Raw genomic sequence first — 21812 nt, 5'->3', positions numbered from 1 at the left:
TGACCCGAGACAATTGCTTTGGTTAGTTTACCGGGTTTATCCGGGGTCTCTCATTCCGATTAAGTTAAACGACTAACCAGCATTTCACCTTCAACCGCCACGTGTTCCTTTCTCGTCATGCCATGTGTCAAGCTATCTTTTGTCATGTATACAGATAGTCCCTCTACTCTCCGATGGAGACAAATGACACCGGAGAGTGGATTTGAAACGTCACTGGACCTATCTCCACTTAATGGCGGGAAAATAAATCGTCCCGAGGGTTTATGCAAAAAGGCAACTCGAATTTGCATTCAATGCTCTTACAACAAAGCGCCGACAACCTTTCAATTACAATGACTGACATAAAGCTGTTGTTCCTGGAAAGTTGTGCCCCTTTGAATATCAAACGCTTCTTCTCCCTCAATTAAGTGTGTATAAGGCAAGAGATCAAACCCAAATTCAACCAAATCTTTCCTTTCCTTAAACGAGAGAAACCTCTCTTGAAATCTTCCTTATCTTCATTCTTTCTCGCAAAGACGCTGGCTATGTCTACTTCTTCATCCCTTAATCGTTCTTCTCAAAATAACACTCCATCAACTGGACGTCGTTCTGGGAAAGCCCTAATGTCACCAACAATCCAAGAAGTTGATCTTAATTCCTTTGTCGTATCCTTCCTGCTGGGTTTAAGTATCATGAAGATTTTAGCGTAGTCGACCACCATCAATCGGTCGAAGAAATTGAATCCTTCATAACTGCTGATACTATTCCCAAAGTTTGAGAGGACTGCTATTTCACTCCCGAAGTTGAAATTTCTGCAATTAATTCTGATGCTAGGATGAACCATCACTTCGAAGGTTTCTCCATGGTTTACACCTATCCTTTTGTGATAGGTTTCAACCTCCCAATTCCCCAAATTATTGAAGACTTTTGCCGCCGATACCGGGTTTGTATCAGTCAAGCTACTCCTCAATTTGCCACCTGGTCTACTATATTCAAATTCTGGCAGAACAAGTTGGTGTTGCGTTCTCCCTAGACCACTTGATGCACTTGTATGCTCCTCGAGTATTCCGAGGAGGGTTGGTTTACGTGTATCCTCGTGGTAGACGCTGCTTGGTCAATCTGGAGGATGATTTTGATCAGGGATGGCTTCATAGGTTTGTGATGATCCGAACCTGTCACCTTCATCATTCTGTGCCCGAGCCATTTCCGGAGGCTTGGAATAACACTCGTAAGTCCCTTGCTATTCCCCCCGCCCCCCAATTGTTTTTAATAATACCGTTTCTTTTTTCTGCTTAATCCCCATTTTTTTCTTTGTAACTATGCTATTTTATAGCGGTTCCTGTAGAGCCTGAACTCCTAGTCGGGATTTTCGAGTAGGTAGGGTTGTTGCACTACTGCGTGCCACTCCTAATATGACGTGATCTTGGAGAAGCATGACCTCCGATTGGTGGTAGGGAAAAAGTCACGGATGCAAAGCTCAATTTCATTAATAGCGTATGACTTCATACCTCTTCTTTGTTCCCCTTTTTCATTCATCCTCTCCTTGCAGGTCTTCTTGTGAGACAGAACACTTCCTGGAGAGTGCCTACTCGAAAAATTGCCCTGTCAAACATTGTCAATGTTGCTTCTTCCATCCGAAAGAGTAAGCCAAAGGATGCATCAACCTCCCCGGCAGGAATTGGCTCTAGAGTGCAGAGCCGACGCCGGCTCATGGCAGCGTGGTGCAAAGCACAATAGGATGCTCAGCTCGGGGTGGTTTTTATTGATGATGACGATGAGTGGCCTCAGGTTGGCAGTCCCTAGGACCCTTTGCCTGATCATCCAGCAAAGCATCTGGGGGTCCCAAGGTTTCTTCTGCTGAATTGTGTTCAGGAAGCCCTGCTACCCTAGTATGCGGACCATCGCAGAGGAGCTTCATTCCACCAGTTGAAGTTGGAAGTTTGGGCTTATCTCCACGTTCAAAACCTCCGGTTGTCAGTTTGGAATCTTCACTGGCCCACCTGGTCAATCTGTTTCTTCACATACTTATTCTATCTTTATTGTAAAATCACTCACAAGTCCCCGGTGTTCCCGGTTGACCCTCTTTTTTTTCCTCTATCAGAATCATGTGGGTGCCACCTCCACTGCGAACTTGCACGATCGATTTCTCCCTCTCGTGGCGAGGTCAAGCTCCAGGAAAATAACGATTGTTTAAGGGCTGAGGTTGAGAGGCAGCAGGCTGAGATTCAAGATTTTGATTCTCTCCAGGCCTCCTTGAGAATGCGCTTGGAAGATGCGGCTAATTCACTTAGGGACAGGGAAAATTCTCTTCAGATTCTGACTTCCTCATATGTAGGTCTTCAGAATAAAGCTGCCAGGTTTGAGGAGAATTTGAACAACATTCGAGGCCAGCTTTTCAGTATTGAGGTTTCCCGGGACTGCCTTCAAGCCCAATGCAAAAAATTACTGCTTCGTCATGATTTGGCCATTCTACAAACCTGGAGGGATAGGCTCGAAAAGGCAAGCGTTCCTGATTTTGATCTTCCTACGTCGCTGCTTGAAGAGGAAATGGACTTGGAGGCTGCAGAGATAGCTCTCGAGGACATCCAAGATCCTGTAGTGGACAGACTAGGGAGTGAAGACTCTGGGTCACCACCTGCTGCTGGAGCTGCTCCAGACACGTAGCCCTCGTACTTGCTCTAAATTTTTTATAATCAAATTGTTTTTTTTTTCATTCTTCTTTTTTGTTTCTAACAATTGTCAACTTTTTAATGGAATTTCTCCAAGTTTTATTTGTGAGCCCAAGCGGATCATGGGACTGGCCCTTTCAGCGGGTCTGTAACATGGCCGGATAAATTTTTACGACATACAGGCACATTTCTATTTCTTTTTAATAATAACTTGTTTCCGCGTCCACTTTTACTTTTTGGACCTTATACAATCATATCCTTCCTCTTCCATTTATTCACCGTAGCTACTATTACGGTTCACTTTTACGCGGGTGCATAAAAGCTACTAAGAGGTTGTTGATGCTCTAATTGGATTTCGTATTTTTAGAGTCGCCACCTAATTTTATAATGAAAATTAGGAAAATCGGGTAAAAGGGGTTTATCAAAATAAGAGAAAAACCTTTTAAATCAGAGTTCGAGGTAAGGTTTTGGTGATCCCCTAGGGAAGGTTTTAACACCCTAGTATTAAGGATCCGTAGAACACGGTTGACCTTCGAGTTTCAATGTGTGATTATTGTGTTTATTTGCTTAAAGTATTTCCTTTCTTGCAAAATTATCATGCTTATCATAAATTCTTTTTTTTTTTTTTTTTGGCAAAAACGTCCCCTTTGAAAAAAGGATTTTTGGTTTAAAATTCATACAAGGGTTCAACTCATTTCATTTCCGGACCAAGACACACTCAGGATTTCTCCCAAGTAGAGTCGCTACTAGTTTGGTCCTAATGATATGAATTTAGTTCTTGTAAATTTTATTACATATATAGGAAAGTAAGTGGAGTATATCTCCTTTTTTATAGTATGAGTATATAGAAGAGTTTATTATGTCCATTTTAGTTTATTGAAGCTCAATTGGGTCAACCATATTCCTACCTAAGACAACTTATCTCAAATTGGTCAAAGTATATCTCCTCTTGTTTTAAGCCTTAGGTTTAGGCGTTTGTCCCCAAAAGTCTTGTTTCCTTTCTGAAAACTTCCCCAAGTTTAAACAATTTTAAAGAAAAGTGTCGCTATTGTTTTGAAGTTTTTGAATCTTCAACTTCCAATTTTTCCAAAAATTTTAACATCAGTTCTGCAAATACCTTTTGTCAAAGTTGTCTTATAGTCCAAATAATCCTCAAGTCTATTCCCATTTCGGTCCAATTTAACACTAAGGCCCAACGGCAAAATCAGTTATGCAATTCGATTTCAAATGGTCTAATAATGGGCTTAAGGCCCAAAAACTATTTTTTATCAGCCCATTCTGTTTTTCCAGATTTCACAAAGGGCATAAGGCCCAAAAATATGATTTGCTTCTTAAAAGATCCACTTAACTTAATGACATTATCAAATTTGATTTTTTGTACTTGAAAAGGTTTGTGACAAAGTTAAATTACCAATTTTCATGCTTACACTTAGGAATTAACCGAGTTTGGAAAATCATTTGAGGCGACTTCCTAGTAACTAGGCTTGTTTCCTAAGTTCTACCATACATAAGGGTTTCAATATGTACAATTGTTGTTTACAACATACAACTAGTATACTAATAATATATAAGATCTCTCTCTCTCTCTCTCTCTCACACACACACACACACACACTATATATATATATATATATATATATATATATATAGAAGAAGAGTTAGGCTGGTGGGCCTACCTAAGCCCACCAATTGCCTATTTTTACCCATAGGTGGGCCTTCGACATATTTGCTTCGCTTACTCAGGTTCGAACTCAATCAAAGAAGGAAGGTTGGGCCTCAGGTCCAACAGGTTTCAAAACGAAGCAACCCAAAGAATTCATCCCATGCAACACAAAGGGAAAAAGAAGGGTACTGGGATAGAAAGTATCTAGGCCTTAAATGACTAAACTAATCAGAGTTTAAAATAGGATAACCACATAGAAAGGTTCAGGCGTAAATCAAATGCATTTTTACACTAAATGAAATAATCAAAATAAAGAGTTCAGATAGTCCATAAAGATATAACACGCAGAGGCAAGGCCTAAATGTCAGTAGCAACACGAATCAACTAAAACATGGGGAAACAGTCCCATTTAAGTGACAACATAATAAATGAAAATAGGCATGGGCCGAAGCAATATTCACATTAACACATCTAAATTGAGGATTACCCCCAGACCTTATCGATATACACGATATACCCTCCTGTATAAGCAGAAGTGTATACAGACCATGTATACTATGTACATTTCAAGTATATCAACATGATAATAGCATAGAACATGGCAAAGGATAAAAGTGCACCGGAAATATAGCATGTTAAGGATCTATCATATTACACATGAATCATATCTGATGCATTTGATTCCTATTAGGCTTACAATTGTTCATGTCAATCTTCAATAACATGGATAAATATTCTATAGCCTAAAACCAAAATCAATAGCACTTGTGTTGTTCTAGGATGAATATTGTAACGCCCTATTTTGAACTGGGTCCAATATAGTTTGCAACTTCACGGTTCTTTTAACTGGTTTTAAAAGGGGTAGAGTCGCCACCTAATTTTTAAGGAAAAATAGGAAACCTATATGTATTTGTGTGTCCACTCCATTTTTAATCCACTAACCTATAAGATTCTAGATAAGGGTTTTATTTACCCCGAGGGGAAGGTATTAAGCATCCCTCAGAGTCTGCCCGAAGACAGTCCCTAAACTTAGTTTAACTGAAAACTAGAGGGGGATTATCTATCTGTTTATCATTATTATTACCTGTTTTCAAAATGTTATGACTTCATGAAAATCTACACTAAGTGATAATATACTAAGTATATACAGTGTATAAAAATGTATTTATATCAAGTATCAAGTATTCATAAAGAATGTATAGTAAAAAAGAATATATAAAAGAGTATAAAGAGAATGTACCTCGTAAGTATAAAAGTATATTTGTTAGTACAAAGAGTGTATATATATATATATATATATATATATATAGTGTAAAGAATGTGTAACTATATTAAGAATATATAAAAAAAATGTAAGACTATGTAAAATAAATATATCAAGGATATAAAGAATGTGCGTCTATGAAAGAATGTATGAATATTAAATAAATAAAGAATGTATTTTCAAGAATAAAAGAGTGTATATCGAACATAAAATGTCTAAAGAATTGTACAACTAGGTATATTAGTCCATAAAGAATGTAAAAAAATAATCTACAAATATTCATTGGTGTAAAGAGTTTATATAGCAAAATTATTCAGAAAAGTAAAGTTTATTTGACTTGTTTCTACCGTTTAGTTAAAAAGAGTGTTTGTTTAATAAATATCCTATCAAAAGAATAAGGAACAAAATAATTGTAAAAAGTATTGGTAAAAAATAAGTATAAGAGATTGTGGATAAAAAATGAGTGAAAATGTGTAATGCCTCTAAAGAATAAAAGATTTGTGAATAGAAGACTTAATATTTGCCTAGCGTCAAAATGTGAAGTTAACTTAATTAAAATATGTAATAGTGTACACGAAACAATATAAAATGTAAGTTGTATTAAGAGTGTATAAATAATATAAAATAAAGGAGGGACTAGTATGTTTTGCCTAAACGTCAAAAGTGTAAATTTATCTAACAAAGTATTTATACCAAGTCAATTTAATACAGTTATGAAAGTATTGACGGCCTAAGTCTTGCCTAAAGCGAATGACAATTTTAAGTTTAACAAACAAGGCGACAAGTAAATAAATATATCAACCCGTCATTCCAAAAATAAAGTTCCCACTATACGTTGAGTTTATGTTTGTACAGTTATAAAAAAATGCGGAAAGTAAATACAAACACTGATTCGATGAAGTCTTCGGGTTCCTTCCGAGTGTCATATTCAGATGTATCTCCGGATACCTGTATAAACACTTAGTAAAAGTGTTAGTAAGAGAATAAATAACTATCTAATGAATTAAAGAAATGATAAATAAACTTAAAATAAAAACCCGTCGTTTGTACATGGGAGGCCTTGGAAATCGACGGAAATTTCTTCATCGGCCATTTGGGTTTAGTATTCGCCCAAATCGATTTAGTAAAATAATAAAAAGGGGTGAAAGTGTCAATAACAGTTTCACAACCGAGAAAGGTTTAAACACAATACCAATGGCTACCCAACGGAGTAGCATTTCTCAGACATAAAATCAACATTATTTAGTAAACAAAATGTAAAAATCAGTCGAAAGATCATTAAAGGGGTAATATGTAAAAAACAGTACAAAAACGTCAACAGGTGCAACAAACAATTAACCAAAACAGAGCAGTAGCTACTATGGCTGAAGTAGCCTTTTGGAGATAAGCAAAATGGCATGAAATCAGTCAAAAAACAATGGTAACCAGTAGCTCAAGCACGCCCACAATTGTACAAGAACACAGATAACAATGGAGTTAAAGTAGTAAAAATGGGGTAAAAACCAACGGACAGCAAATGAACAATAGGCGACCAATGAAGGTCGTTGGAGATGGTGGGAGTTTTGATGTGAAGGAGTGAGAAGGGAGGGAGCAAAAGGGTGTGAATAGTGTTGTTTGGCAGTGGTGTCGAGGCAGTTTGTGGGTGTTGACGAAGTTGATGGTTCGCGGTCATTTGGCGTTGTCGACGAGAAAAAAAGAGGAGACAAAGTGGTGGTGTTTGGTTGCTAGTTGTTCGTCGGAGAAATCTGAAAACACAAGAACATAGTAAACGTTAGCGGGGAAAGGGAGACGGAGTGAGCAGTGGCATTGTGATGGTGTGGACTGGTTTCTCGTAGGCGGAGTTGTGGTGGTGTTTGGTTGCGGATTTCGTCGGAGTTGGAGTTGGAGGGGAAAAGGGCAGTGGGAAGAAAAGGGGAAAGGGAGTCGGACTGTGGTGGTTGTGCGGTGGTTCGTCGAAGCTTGGCGTTGTTGGTTGGTAGTGATGGTGGCGCGTGATGGGGCAGTGGTGGTTGATGGAGGTGTCGTGGTGGCGGTATGGTTGAGGGACGAGGAAGATGAAGTTGTGGGGCAGTGGGGGTTCGCGACTGGTGGGTTGCGTCGGAGTTCGCCGGAGCTCGGAGCTCCAGCGTGGAGGGAGGCGGCGGTTTTTAGAGATAAGTGAGGAGGGGGAGAAAAATGTTTTGGGTTTTTTAGAAGAGGGAGGAGTAAAAAATCTGAAAATATTTATTATTGTGGAATAAAAGGCCCCTCCCTTTTCTTTATAGTATAAAATAGCCCCTACTATTGTCCAAAAAATAAAAGAATGCAGCCTCTTATTCCCTTACCCCTTTTAACCCCTGTTTAAAAATGCATTAACCAATGGATCAAGAAATCAACCCATCACCTCAAATGTCAACTTTTTAAAAGGTACGAGACCTTGACTTGATCGAATTTTTGCTCTACATTTAAAAATTAATTGCTTCGGTTTTCTCTGCACTGACGAACTGTACTAAAATATAGTTAATTAATACATGTATAAATAATAATGTAAGTATAAAATATAAATATTAATGTATAAGATATAAAAAATGTACCTCTATAAAATAAAGAGACCATTATTAATTGCACAAAATAGTAGTATTGCTCTGTACATGTGCAAAATAATGATTCTTGAAAAAAATGACAATAAATTGATAAAATTCCTAAAATAAGGATAATCATCAATAAATTGTCAAAAAATGTAAAAATATGAAAAAATGTATTTTGCGCTCTTTAACGAATCAGGGCCCCCCAAAACGTTAATTTTAAGCACGTCGAGCCAAAATTAGGTGTCAACTGCTTGTCCCTCTTCGACCGGAGACGATGAAAGAGTTTTGGGACGAAGACGTTGACGTGTAGCCTATTTTGGCTCGGCAAAGAATAACTAAAAGTATATGTACGGAGAAAGAAGTCAGACGTTGATAGAGCTTTGACAATGTTCTCCATCCGTCGGAGGGGTTGTGATAAAAAGAAAAATGATAAAAAGCGAAGGATTGTTCAGGTTCGAAAACACTCACGTACCCCACGTCATCGCTTCCAAAATTGCCCTAGTGTCGAGCTACGAAATGTTGGGAGGGTGCAAGATTGTATACTTTCTGGGGAAAGAATGATTCTCGCCCCGATGTGACCGAACTCTGCATAGAGCTTCCTACATATCTCGTCAATCACATGAATCAGGTCAATGTAGTTTGAAAAATGATGACTAATAGATGTTGTGGAAAATTTTGATCGTCCGATCAAAATTTTTCCCCAATGTTGTTGGAGTGGTCCTAACAGGTGTGGGACGAAGAACAGTCGTGCTCGAATTCGAGCTACCTATATATCCCTGAAATGGGAGTCAGACCGATTGTAGTTTGGAAAAATGATTTGGGGAGGAAAATGATGTATTGCTATAGGAGTGACCAAACTCAGAGCAATGGATTAAAATGGACTACAAAGTTGTATGTCGGGACCTTGATGAAAACATCGGGTTGTGTGCCAAAGCTTTGAATGTAGAGGGGTCCTGGATTGTGTGTGAGGACTTTGATGCATACTCCGGTTTGTGTGTCAGAGCCTTGAAATGAAATGAAGTCTCGTGTTGTGTGTCGAGATCCTGATGCATACTCTGCTTTGTGTGCCAGAGCTTTGAGATGGAATACCCGTATTTGAAGGTGGGCACCCGCTTTAGAAGGTGGGTGCCTGACTGAACTTAAATTACCCGCATTAGAAGGTGGGTTCCTGACTGAAATTAAAATACCCGCACCCGCATTAGAAGGTGGGCGCCTGACTGAAATTAAAATACCCGCATTAGAAGGTGGGTGCCTGAACTAGAATTGAAATACTCGCATTAGAAGGTGGGTGCCTGACTGAAATTAAAATACCCGCATTAGAAGTTGGGCGCCTGACTGAAATTAAAATACCCGCATTATAAGGTGGGCGCCTTGACTGAAATTAAAATACCCGCTTTATGAGGTGGGCGCCTAACATAAATTAAAATACCCGCATTAGAAGGTGGGCGCCTGACTGAAATTAAAATACCCGCATTATGAGGTGGGTGCCTGACTGAATTTAAAATACCCGCATTAGAAGGTGGGCGCCTGTAAAAATGTACTTGAAATGAAATACCCGCATTAGAAGGTGGGCGCCTGTAAAAATGTACTTGAAATGAAAATACCCGCATTAGAAGGTGGGCGCCTATATTTTTTTTTTTTAAAGAATGAAGAAGTGAAGAGAATCGTGTCTTGACTTCAGTTGGTACCAACAATTAGTTTTGTGCATAAGAACCATCAATTTCCTCCCAACTAACCGAGATTTACTTCAGGATAATTCCTATAGCTTCAAGTGGTACCTCAGACATATGTAAGTATCGACAAGAGTTGTTCGTCTTGCTTCAAGCAAAGGTTTTGAACTATACTATCCTTATGTTTCAAGTGCCCTCACTAGAAAGAAAGTCCCTTTTTCACACATTCAGTATTTTGAACATTGGGATGTCTAGAGAAGTACACTCTTACTCAGAAATATGTTCAATGCATGCAATTGTGATACCATAGGCTTGGCCGTCATGAAAGTATCCACTAATGTGAGAACCCTTGGCATAAGATCACGTAGGGCTTGTTATGGGTTTGTAATGTAGGCTTGGGAAAAGGGTAAGATATCATTTGGGTAAGGATTGACTAATCTTTCCCTGAGCGTTGCACTATGGTTGTGCTTTGTATTTGTGTGCTCTGATGCTGATCTGTTTCGTTTTGTTGTCCTTTCCTTTTGTACTTGTGTGATTTCTTTTGCAAGTTGGAGTTTTATTTTTGGAGTTCGGTTTGTATGCCAAGACTCTTTGGGGATTAAGAGAATGAACCTGGGTTGTATGCCCAAAGTCCTGATGTTAATTCCGAGTTATATGCCGGAGTGTGAAAAATAAAGAGGAATAACAGGTTGTGTACCCGAGATCCTGAATGATGACTGATGATTTTTTTTGACTCGTTCTTGCTTTGGAGGTCGTTGTTCGTCTTTGTTTTTATGGGACTTTTGTATCTTTTTGTCATTGGAAACTTCAGCTTGGATCTTTATCCGCGATTGCACATTTCTAGTAAGCTGGCTCAAGGAGGTTGGGCCAAGAGAGGGATAATGCATGTAAGCACTCAGAAATGATATAGGCTTATGATGTGGTTGTCAAAGAAAAGGCTTTAGGCTCAAAGGGGGAATGCTAGGGATAATGTCATTTGGTAGGCTAGAAAGGCTCAAACGGGTCAAAGAAGGCCTACGATCCTTTCCTATACTGAGTGTTACTCATAATTTCGCCTCAACAGATATTCTGGCCAAGTTCTAGATCACAATGCAATGCAATTGAACGCTATCTAAAGCTCACCACACAATGCACATGAAACAATAAGATTGGTTTTGTTCTTGTCTTACAAGCATGAAAGAGAATTTTTCAAGTGTCACTTAAAGTGTGAATGAGAGGTACCAAAAGAATCTATGGTTTACCATGAAGTCAGTCCTCTCCATCATATTGATTGTTACTTGTTTCTTTCCTATGCACATTCCTAACTGTGTTGGTACCAACCAAATCAAAGATATGAATCTAAAATTTTATTTTATTTTGTATTTTTTGAATAAGGGGTACCGAACCCAAGAAGGGTTGCCTACGTATCTCATCTTTGATGAGAATCAGGTGCGCGTAGTTCGTTCAGAGAGGTAAGAACAAAGAATTTTTTTATTTATTTTCAAATAATTTTCGAACTTTTTTTTCTGATTTTTTTTTTTTGAATAATGAATACCGAACCCAAAAGGGTTGCCTACGTATCTTATCAAAGAAGAGAATCAGGTGTGCGTAGTTCTTGCAGATAAGATATAAGAAGAGGTGCCGATTGAAGGCAGTTTTTTGCAAGTACCCCGACAGACGGTAGAAAGATGTGTCAATCGTAGGCACGGGGCTTTGAAAATTATCCAGGAAAGGACCAATCGTAAGATCAGAGCTTGGACAATACTATGGCCAGGCGACCGAAAAGGGGAACGATCGTTGCCAAGCTTTGGAAATACCTTGACAGGCGGTTAGAGAAATGAGCCGGTCACAGTTAGAGCTTTGAAAATACTCTAACAGGCAGCCGAAAAGAAGGATGCCAACCGTAGATGGAGCCTTGACACTACTCCAATACGTTGACAAGATTGTTATGGAGGAGAAGGTTGGACGTTGGCAGAGTTTTGACATTACTCTGCGTCCATTGGCATGGCTGGCTATGAGGAAATGTCAACGTCAACGGAACTTTAAAAACAATTCGCGTCTGCTGGCAAGGTGATAAGAGGGGATGCCGACTTTTACGGAGTTTCTAAAAATACTCCGCGCCCATCGGTAAGATTGCAATGATTGGGTACCAAACTGTTTGCGGAGCTTTGACATTACTTCTTGTCAGTTGGCACGATTATTGTATAGTTGAGGGGGGGAGTATTTACATGTGTTGAACCCTTGGGGTTGAAAAATAAACACCAACAAGCCAAAGTTCCATGGCCTGCTATGCTTGGGAGAAGAAAAACAGCTTATATCCCAGATTTTGGGACCAAAGCCAGGTGATGGTAGGGGTAAGGCTGGTATTGGCACTGTTGGTTTTGGATTTCAAGGGGTTGATTAACGCTCTTAGAAGCCTTTTTGGAGAGCGTCTTTGAACTGCTCCAAAATAATTGTCCCAGTTTTTATTCTGGTGAATTATTTTGAAACAGTGGGGAGACCGAACCCTTATGTAGGGTTGCCTACGTATCTTGTCAGGACAAGAATCAGGTCAGACGTAGTTCGGGCAGATACGGTGTTGTATGTGATTTGTATGATTTCTATGAATTAGTGGTTGTATTGAAAAGAAATGAGGTTATGTACAAGAGTTTGCATATGAAAAAGTGCATTCCAGAGATGGAAAGAATGTACAAGACCATTTTGTATTAAAAAAAAGACTGATAAAGTCAAAACGATGGTACAAAGATCGGACATGGGTATGAAAAATAATGTGGCTGTGACGATGGTCGTAAAGCCCAAAAAATGGGCGTGGGGGTTTGGAAAGGTTCCAAGCTCAACACAAGTCAACCAAAATTGTCCGATAAAGCAGACGAGGCGGAAGAAGGTATGTCTAGTATATATGTACAACCAAAGAATGTCTAATAAATTTAGTATGTAAAACAAATAAAAAAATATGTAAGATGCAAAGAGCATGTAGCAAATAAAGAATGTGTGACAAATAAAGAATGAAATTAATCCGGCTAGAGCAGTGATCCAAATTTTACATACAACGGCCTAAGAATTCTAAGAGTAGATTCACCTAAGCTGATAAAGAATATTCGAAAAACTGCGAGATGACAAGTAGTAAGACTAGCCCACAAATCTCTGAAACTAAGGAGTTTGAAGAAGGTTCGGAGGAGCGCAAAGCACAACTCGCGTGTATAATGTGTGTATGTGTACAGCCAAAGACTCAATTGCAAGTACGAGGACAGTATAAAGAAAGCAGTAACATGTAATGTCTTCAAACAAATAAGGAACACAAGTTTGGCTTTGCTCGTGTCCTTTCAAAGATAATATCGTAGCAGTTCACGATATATATAACAAGTAATAATAATAAAAATAGATAAATAATCGCATATCCCTCAAGTGCTCACTTAAACTAAGTCTGTTAAGGTCAAAACCTAGGTGATTCCCAGCAGAGTTGTCATTCTGTTATGCCCTATTTTGAACTGGGTCCAATATAGTTTGCAACTTCACGGTTCTTTTAACTGGTTTTAAAAGGGTTAGAGTCGCCACCTAATTTTTAAGGAAAAATAGGAAACCTATATGTATTTGTGTGTCCACTCCATTTTTAATCCACGAACCTATAAGATTCTAGATAAGGGTTTTATTTACCCCGAGATGAAGGTATTAAGCATCCCTCAGAGTCTGTCCGAAGACAGTCCCTAAACTTAGTTTAACTGAAAACTAGAGGGGGATTATCTATCTGTTTATCATTATTATTACCTGTTTTCAAAATGTTATGACTTCATGAAAATCTACACTAAGTGATAATATACTAAGTATATACAGTGTATAAAAATGTATTTATATCAAGTATCAAGTATTCATAAAGAATGTATAGTAAAAAAGAATATATAAAAGAGTATAAAGAGAATGTATCTCGTAAGTATAAAAGTATATCTGTTAGTACAAAGAGTGTATATATATATATATATATATATATATATATATATATATATATATATATATATATATATATATATATATATATATATATGTTAGTGTAAAGAATGTGTAACTATATTAAGAATATATAAAAAAAATGTAAGACTATGTAAAATAAATATATCAAGGATATAAAGAATGTGCGTCTATGAAAGAATGTATGAATATTAAATAAATAAAGAATGTATTTTCAAGAATAAAAGAGTGTATATCGAACATAAAATGTCTAAAGAATTGTACAACTAGGTATATTAGTCCATAAAGAATGTAAAAAAATAATCTACAAATATTCATTGGTGTAAAGAGTTTATATAGCAAAATTATTCAGAAAAGTAAAGTTTATTTGACTTGTTTCTACCGTTTAGTTAAAAAGAGTGTTTGTTTAATAAATATCCTATCAAAAGAATAAGGAACAAAATAATTGTAAAAAGTATTGGTAAAAAATAAGTATAAGAGATTGTGGATAAAAAATGAGTGAAAATGTGTAATGCCTCTAAAGAATAAAAGATTTGTGAATAGAAGACTTAATATTTGCCTAGCGTCAAAATGTGAAGTTAACTTAATTAAAATATGTAATAGTGTACACGAAACAATATAAAATGTAAGTTGTATTAAGAGTGTATAAATAATATAAAATAAAGGAGGGACTAGTATGTTTTGCCTAAACGTCAAAAGTGTGAATTTATCTAACAAAGTATTTATACCAAGTCAATTTAATACAGTTATGAAAGTATTGACGGCCTAAGTCTTGCCTAAAGCGAATGACAATTTTAAGTTTAACAAACAAGGCGACAAGTAAATAAATATATCAACCCGTCATTCCAAAAATAAAGTTCCCACTATACGTTGAGTTTATGTTTGTACAGTTATAAAAAAATGCGGAAAGTAAATACAAACACTGATTCGATGAAGTCTTCGGGTTCCTTCCGAGTGTCATATTCAGATGTATCTCCGGATACCTGTATAAACACTTAGTAAAAGTGTTAGTAAGAGAATAAATAACTATCTAATGAATTAAAGAAATGATAAATAAACTTAAAATAAAAACCCGTCGTTTGTACATGGGAGGCCTTGGAAATCGACGGAAATTTCTTCATCGGCCATTTGGGTTTAGTATTCGCCCAAATCGATTTAGTAAAATAATAAAAAGGGGTGAAAGTGTCAATAACAGTTTCACAACCGAGAAAGGTTTAAACACAATACCAATGCCTACCCAACGGAGTAGCATTTCTCAGACATAAAATCAACATTATTTAGTAAACAAAATGTAAAAATCAGTCCAAAGATCATTAAAGGGGTAATATGTAAAAAACAGTACAAAAACGTCAACAGGTTCAACAAACAATTAACCAAAACAGAGCAGTAGCTACTATGGCTGAAGTAGCCTATTGGAGATAAGCAAAATGGCATGAAATCAGTCAAAAAACAATGGTAACCAGTAGCTCAAGCACGCCCACAATTGTACAAGAACACAGATAACAATGGAGTTAAAGTAGTAAAAATGGGGTAAAAACCAACGGACAGCAAATGAACAATAGGCGACCAATGAAGGTCGTTGGAGATGGTGGGAGTTTTGATGTGAAGGAGGTGAGAAGGGAGGGAGCAAAAGGGTGTGAATAGTGTTGTTTGGCAGTGGTGTCGAGGCAGTTTGTGGGTGTTGACGAAGTTGATGGTTCGCGGTCATTTGGCGTTGTCGACGAGAAAAAAAGAGGAGACAAAGTGGTGGTTTTTGGTTGCTGGCTGTTCGTCGGAGAAATCTGAAAACACAAGAACATAATAAACGTTAGCGGGGAAAGGGAGACGGAGTGAGCAGTGCCATTGTGGTGGTGTGGACTGGTTTCTCGTAGGCGGAGTTGTGGTGGTGTTTGGTTGCGGATTTCGTCGGAGTTGGAGTTGGAGGGGAAAAGGGCATTGGGAAGAAAGGGGGAAAGGGAGTGGGACTGTGGTGGCTGTGCGATGGTTCGTCAAAGCTTTGGTGGCGTTGTTGGTTGGTATTGATGGTGGAGACGTGATGGGCCAGTGGTGGTTGATGGAGGTGTTGTGGTGGTGGTGTGGTTGGGGGACGAGGAAGATGAAGTTGTGGGGCAGTGGGGGTTTGCGACTGGTGGGTTGCGTCGGAGTTCGCCGGAACTTGGAGGGAGGCGGCGGTTTTTAGAGAGAAGTGAGGAGAGGGAGAAAAATGTTTAGGGTTTTTTAGAAGAGGGAGGAGTAAAAAATCTGAAAATATTTTTTATTGTGGAATAAAAGGCCCTCCCTTTTCTATATAGTATAAAATAGCTCCTACTATTGTCCAAAAAATAAAAAAATGCACCCCCTTATTCCCTTACCCCTTTTAACCCCCATTTAAAAATGCATTAACCAATGGATCAAGAACTCAACCCATCGCCTCAAATGTTAACTTTTTAAAAGGTGACGAGACCTTGACTTGATCGAATTTTTGCTCTGCGTTTAAAAATTAATTGCTTCAGTTTTTTCTGCATTGACGAACTGTACTAAAATATAGTTAATTAATACATGTATAAATAATAATGTAAGTATAAAATATAAATATTAATGTATAAGATATAAAAAATGTACCGCTATAAAATAAAGTGACCATTATTGATTGCACAAAATAGTAGTATTACGCTGTACATGTGCAAAATAATGATTCTTGAAAAAAAAGACAATAAATTGATAAAAATTCCTAAAATAAGAATAATCATCAATAAATTGTCAAAAATGTAAAAATATGCAAAAATGTATTTCGCGTTCTTTAACGAATCAAGGCACCCCAAAATGTTAATTTTAAGCACATCGAGCCAAAATTAGGTATCAACAAATACAACTATGGAAAAATTTCACAAAGATCATATCAATATAGTTTATTCAATAATCTCTTTCACAACAGATGCACAACAGTTTATACAAACATATATAGGCAGCTTAAAACACCCCAGGCCATCATTGATGTGTCATGGACCATGGAAGACTTCAGACGGACAACAGAAGATCAACAAATGATGTCCAAAATAGGAGACCAAGGCATATTAACTCAATATTAAACAACTCAAGGCAGTGATGATGTTAAACAAGCATGTCAGAGTCTCTAAGATACTATTTCATTCATTTTACATGTAAGATTCTTTACAGTTAGTTTCAAAGAAACATATTGAACACCCTTGTCAAAAACTCTCACGAGTCATTAAAAGAGTAGGCAGTTAGATACTTTTTTTTATTTTTTTTTATTTTTTGCCCACCCACTTAAGCAAATCAATGAACCCAATGTACTTTAAACATGCTGATGATGGGATTGTGCAAAGTAAAGGCATGTAAACACTTATAAACTGTGGCACTAGAAATCAAATAAACATTTCTTGGAAGTCAAATAACTATATACAACATCTAAACCCCAACTGAATTTGAATATAGTTGTGTTAAACTACTCAGCATACTACATTGACCATTAGACCTTAATCTAAGACTGATAGTTCAAGACTAGGTTAAACCAAAACAATCAATGCTAATTGCAGATATATATTAACAGTAAAGAGACCAACCAAGTTTACACAGGGGATCATACTATATTCAAACATAAAAGACTGACAAAAAATGACACATCTAACATTGATTAAGTAAACATGATGTTCCGCATCTCCTATGCTTAACAAATCATTATATAGTTCCAGATTCTAATTCCAACATTAAACACTAATCCTCTTAGGTTGAAAACAAATAACATGATAATCATTAACTTAAACATATAAACACTTGAGCATCATCCCTAGCTAGATAAACAAAAGCGATGAACTGAACTCAACACATGCTTATGAACTAAATCACTATTGATAGAAAGCATGAACAAAAGGCTAACAACAACACCATAACTTGCTACTGCTTAATATCAACTCAACAGAGCAGAATATTGACCAAACATGCTTATAAACTAATCACTAATAGCAAGCATAAACAACATGCTAACAACACCACCAAAACTAACTACTGCTTAATATCAACTAAACAGAACAAAATATTGACCAAACATGCTTATAAATTAATCACTAATAGCAAGCATAAACAGCAGGCTCACAACATAACTAAACTAATGCCTAATATCAACTGAACAGATTAAGACTAAAAGAAACTAAAAGGATAAAATATTACCTTTTTTGAGTGCAACCCTTGTCGAGAATAGATTTGGAGATGCTCCTCAAATCCCTAACTCAGCCACAATCAAAAGAAAACAAAGATTTAAAACTTAAACTAACTCAAATATTTAAAGGTTTTAGCAAGAACTGTTGGGAATAAAATAGACCCGCAAAAATAATATTCACGGTATTAGTGATAAACGCGGAACACTAACTTATGGTTAAATCAGCAAGAATAAAATGCAGCAATAATGACACCAAGATTTTACGTGGAAACCCTTCTGAATAAGGGAAAAACCACGGCCAAGAGGAGCAGCTGATATCACTATAGCGAGGAATTTTACACTGTGTAGTAACGAGTACAAATACTCCTAAGACCACTACACCCTCAAAAGAAATAACACTCTTTTGATTTCCCACCTTACTACAATATCACTCACACTCTATTTTTCTTCACAGACTATTTTCTCACAGTCTATGGAACACCTCACTTTGCTCTCACTCAGATGTATTGTCTGAGATTTTGGTGTGTATAGCAAATGATCTTGGTAATGATACAAATGAACCATAGGCCGCCTATTTATAGGAATGAATTTCCTATGATGAGGTAAGCGCTTACATCACGACTATGATGAGCTAAGCGCTTACATCACGATTATGATGAGGTAAGCGCTTACATCACGACTAAGATGAGGTAAGCGCTTACATCACGGCTATGTGAACAAAAGAATTGACTTGTTGGCCAATTCCACAATTGCTACCAATGTGATTTTGTCAAAGGAAGAAAAATCTTCCTTTCTTAAAATATGGGATAGAGGACTGGACCCCACAAATCTCCCCCTCCAGTCCCATTCACCTGAAGGAGGGTACACTGGCTTCTAATTTGAGTGCATGCCGACAAGTTCTTTGCACGATTCGAACTTGTCTCTCGGTACCACCTTGGTCAGCATATCTGATAGTGCGACACACTTCTGCAACTTCGACTGCCATGGTATAGCTCCCCCTGAGCTTCCTCTTAGATACCTGAGTATCCACTTCATAGCTTCCCAATGCTCTTTCCCTGGATTTTCGAGAAATCTGCTAACAACACCGACTGCATGAGCAATATCTGGTCGAGTGCATACCATTGCATACATCTTGTTGGTACGAGTTTTTCGAGCATACAAACTTTCAAGATGCTTCCATAGGGTCCGAGCATGTGTCTCCCCAGAAATATGGTTCAACACATTATCGTCAACCCACTGTCTAATAAAGCCGCAAACCTGCCGATGCAACAAATTCCACTCTTCATCTGATTTATTATCAGGCTTTTTATTTCCAAAGACAGGTTGATGAAAATTCTTGACACAGAGCAAATCTTCCATTTTGCCCTTCCAAATGGCATAATTTACGCCACTCAAAGTAACCATTCTACTAGTGTTGGCTTCCATCGTTTATCACAAACACAAATACTATTTTATTCGAGGACCAAAGTAATTCTTTTCTGATGTGGAAGTTCAGACTGTGCTGCAACCACAGAGCATACTCAGACAGAACCTTGGCTCTGATACCACTTGTTGGGAATAAAATAGACCCGCAAAAATAATATTCACGGTATTAGTGATAAACGCGGAACACTAACTTATGGTTAAATCAGCAAGAATAAAATGCAGCAATAATGACACCAAGATTTTACGTGGAAACCCTTCTGAATAAGGGAAAAACCACGGCCAAGAGGAGCAGCTGATATCACTATAGCGAGGAATTTTACACTGTGTAGTAACGAGTACAAATACTCCTAAGACCACTACACCCTCAAAAGAAATAACACTCTTTTGATTTCCCACCTTACTACAATATCACTCACACTCTATTTTTCTTCACAGACTATTTTCTCACAGTCTATGGAACACCTCACTTTGCTCTCACTCAGATGTATTGTCTGAGATTTTGGTGTGTATAGCAAATGATCTTGGTAATGATACAAATGAACCATAGGCCGCCTATTTATAGGAATGAATTTCCTATGATGAGGTAAGCGCTTACATCACGACTATGATGAGCTAAGCGCTTACATCACGATTATGATGAGGTAAGCGCTTACATCACGACTAAGATGAGGTAAGCGCTTACATCACGGCTATGTGAACAAAAGAATTGACTTGTTGGCCAATTCCACAATTGCTACCAATGTGATTTTGTCAAAGGAAGAAAAATCTTCCTTTCTTAAAATATGGGATAGAGGACTGGACCCCACAAGAACATGCTAAATCCCTAGGTAATTCGAGTTTTTGTGTGAAAATGTGTAATATTCCATGTTCGAGTCCTTGTCAAATGCAAATTATAGAACCCCAAAAAATCGAAACCCTAGCTCATACTCGATGTGCGATTTTTTGCAATTCTCATAATTGCTTCTCTCAATACCACGTTTAACGGCTAAGATTCAAGCAGATAAACATATCAATGGTCGGATTTGACTCAATTGTGGTCAATTCGTTGATTTCTTGGTGAACCAATGAGAGTCCTTGATTCAAAGTAGGTTAAGACAAATCCCATTAAGGGATTTGTCCTTGTTTGACCATCAATCGCAGAAAAAGTAAGAGAAAAGAAGGGTTATGCCTTGTTTGGTTGATGCGGTGGAGAGAGAGGCAAGCATTAATTTCTTCGCTCGATCCGACTATACCAGACTAATAAGTATGGTTAATTATGTAAAAGACTTATAGCATGTTTGGCCAAACTTCTAAAAACAACTTATTTTAAAAAGTATTTTTTTCAAAAATACTTTTCAAAAAAGTATTTTTCGCTAAAAACAGTTTGTGTTTGGCCAATTAATTTAAAAAGTACTTTTAAGCAGCAATTAGTGTTTGGCCAAGCTTTTAAAAAGTGTTTCTATATGTATTTTCCTCAAAAGTACTTTTTAAAAAAGTGTTTTTGGGCAAAAGCTATTTTTTTTAGCTTCTGAAAAACTGCTTCTGCTACTCCCCAAAAGTACTTATTTTCTCCTAAAAGCTTGGCCAAACACATCACTTTTTTAAAAATAAGTACTTATTGATAAAATAAGTACTTATTGATAAAATAAGTACTTTTGAGAGAAAAATAAGCTTGGCCAAACAGGCTATTAATCTTTTATAGCCTGTTTGGCCAAGCTTCTAAAAACAGCTTATTTTAAAAAGTATTTTTTTCAAAAGTACTTTTCAAAAAAGTACTTTTGGCTAAAAGCAGTTTGTGTTTGGCCAATTAATTTAAAAAGTACTTTTGAGTAGCAATTAGTGTTTGGCCAAGCTTTTAAAAAGTGCTTCTATGTGTATTTTTCTCAAAAGTACTTTTCAAAAAAGTGTTTTTGGGCAAAAGCTATTTTTTTTAGCTTCTGAAAAACTGCTTCTGCTACTCCCCAAAAGTACTTATTTTCTCCCAAAAGCTTGGCCAAACACCTCACTTTTTTTAAAATAAGCACTTATTGAAAAAATAAGTACTTTTGGGGGAAAAATAAGTTTGGCCAAACAGGCTATTAATCTAATCATCCAATTAAAGACTAATTTTACAAAAAAAAATGACCTTAATTGATTTAAACTATGAAGTTGACTATCTCCACTAAGGCCATAATTAACCAACAATCGATTATTTCAATTGTAGCTGCAATTAATCCCATAGTAAACAAATTTTCAAATATAGCCATAGTTAAACATTTAATTAATTATGATTAATCTAAAAATTGCACAAATGCAAATTGATTATGCAGGGCTAAAATTTGAGAGGTAAAAATGATTATTTATTTAATTAATCAAATTTCTTGAATTAAACAGAGTAAAATACTTGTTAATTAGACCTTCAATAATTTTAACAACTAATTAAATAATTATTTTAAAATATTTTTGATTAAGCTTGGCAAGTGCTTCATGTTAATTATAAAAAATATGTAAATTATTTT

At 36.9% G+C, this 21812-nt stretch overlaps 1 long non-coding RNA gene across 1 annotated transcript; it reads right to left on the bottom strand.

The window, feature by feature from the left end:
* Positions 1 to 14578: 14578 nt before the first annotated feature.
* LOC132630575 (uncharacterized) lies at positions 14579 to 19854 on the bottom strand. Its single transcript, XR_009578627.1, has 2 exons — positions 17922 to 19854; positions 14579 to 14737 (listed from the first exon to the last, which is right to left on the bottom strand). It is a non-coding gene; the product is annotated as an uncharacterized LOC132630575 (long non-coding RNA).
* Between the last annotated feature and the right edge of the window lie 1958 nt (positions 19855 to 21812).

This window comes from Lycium barbarum, chromosome 3, assembly GCF_019175385.1.
Source record: "Lycium barbarum isolate Lr01 chromosome 3, ASM1917538v2, whole genome shotgun sequence".
NCBI lineage: Eukaryota > Viridiplantae > Streptophyta > Magnoliopsida > Solanales > Solanaceae > Lycium > Lycium barbarum.
Note: the sequence above shows the minus strand (reverse complement) of the source record. Positions and strands in the feature narration are given on the sequence as shown.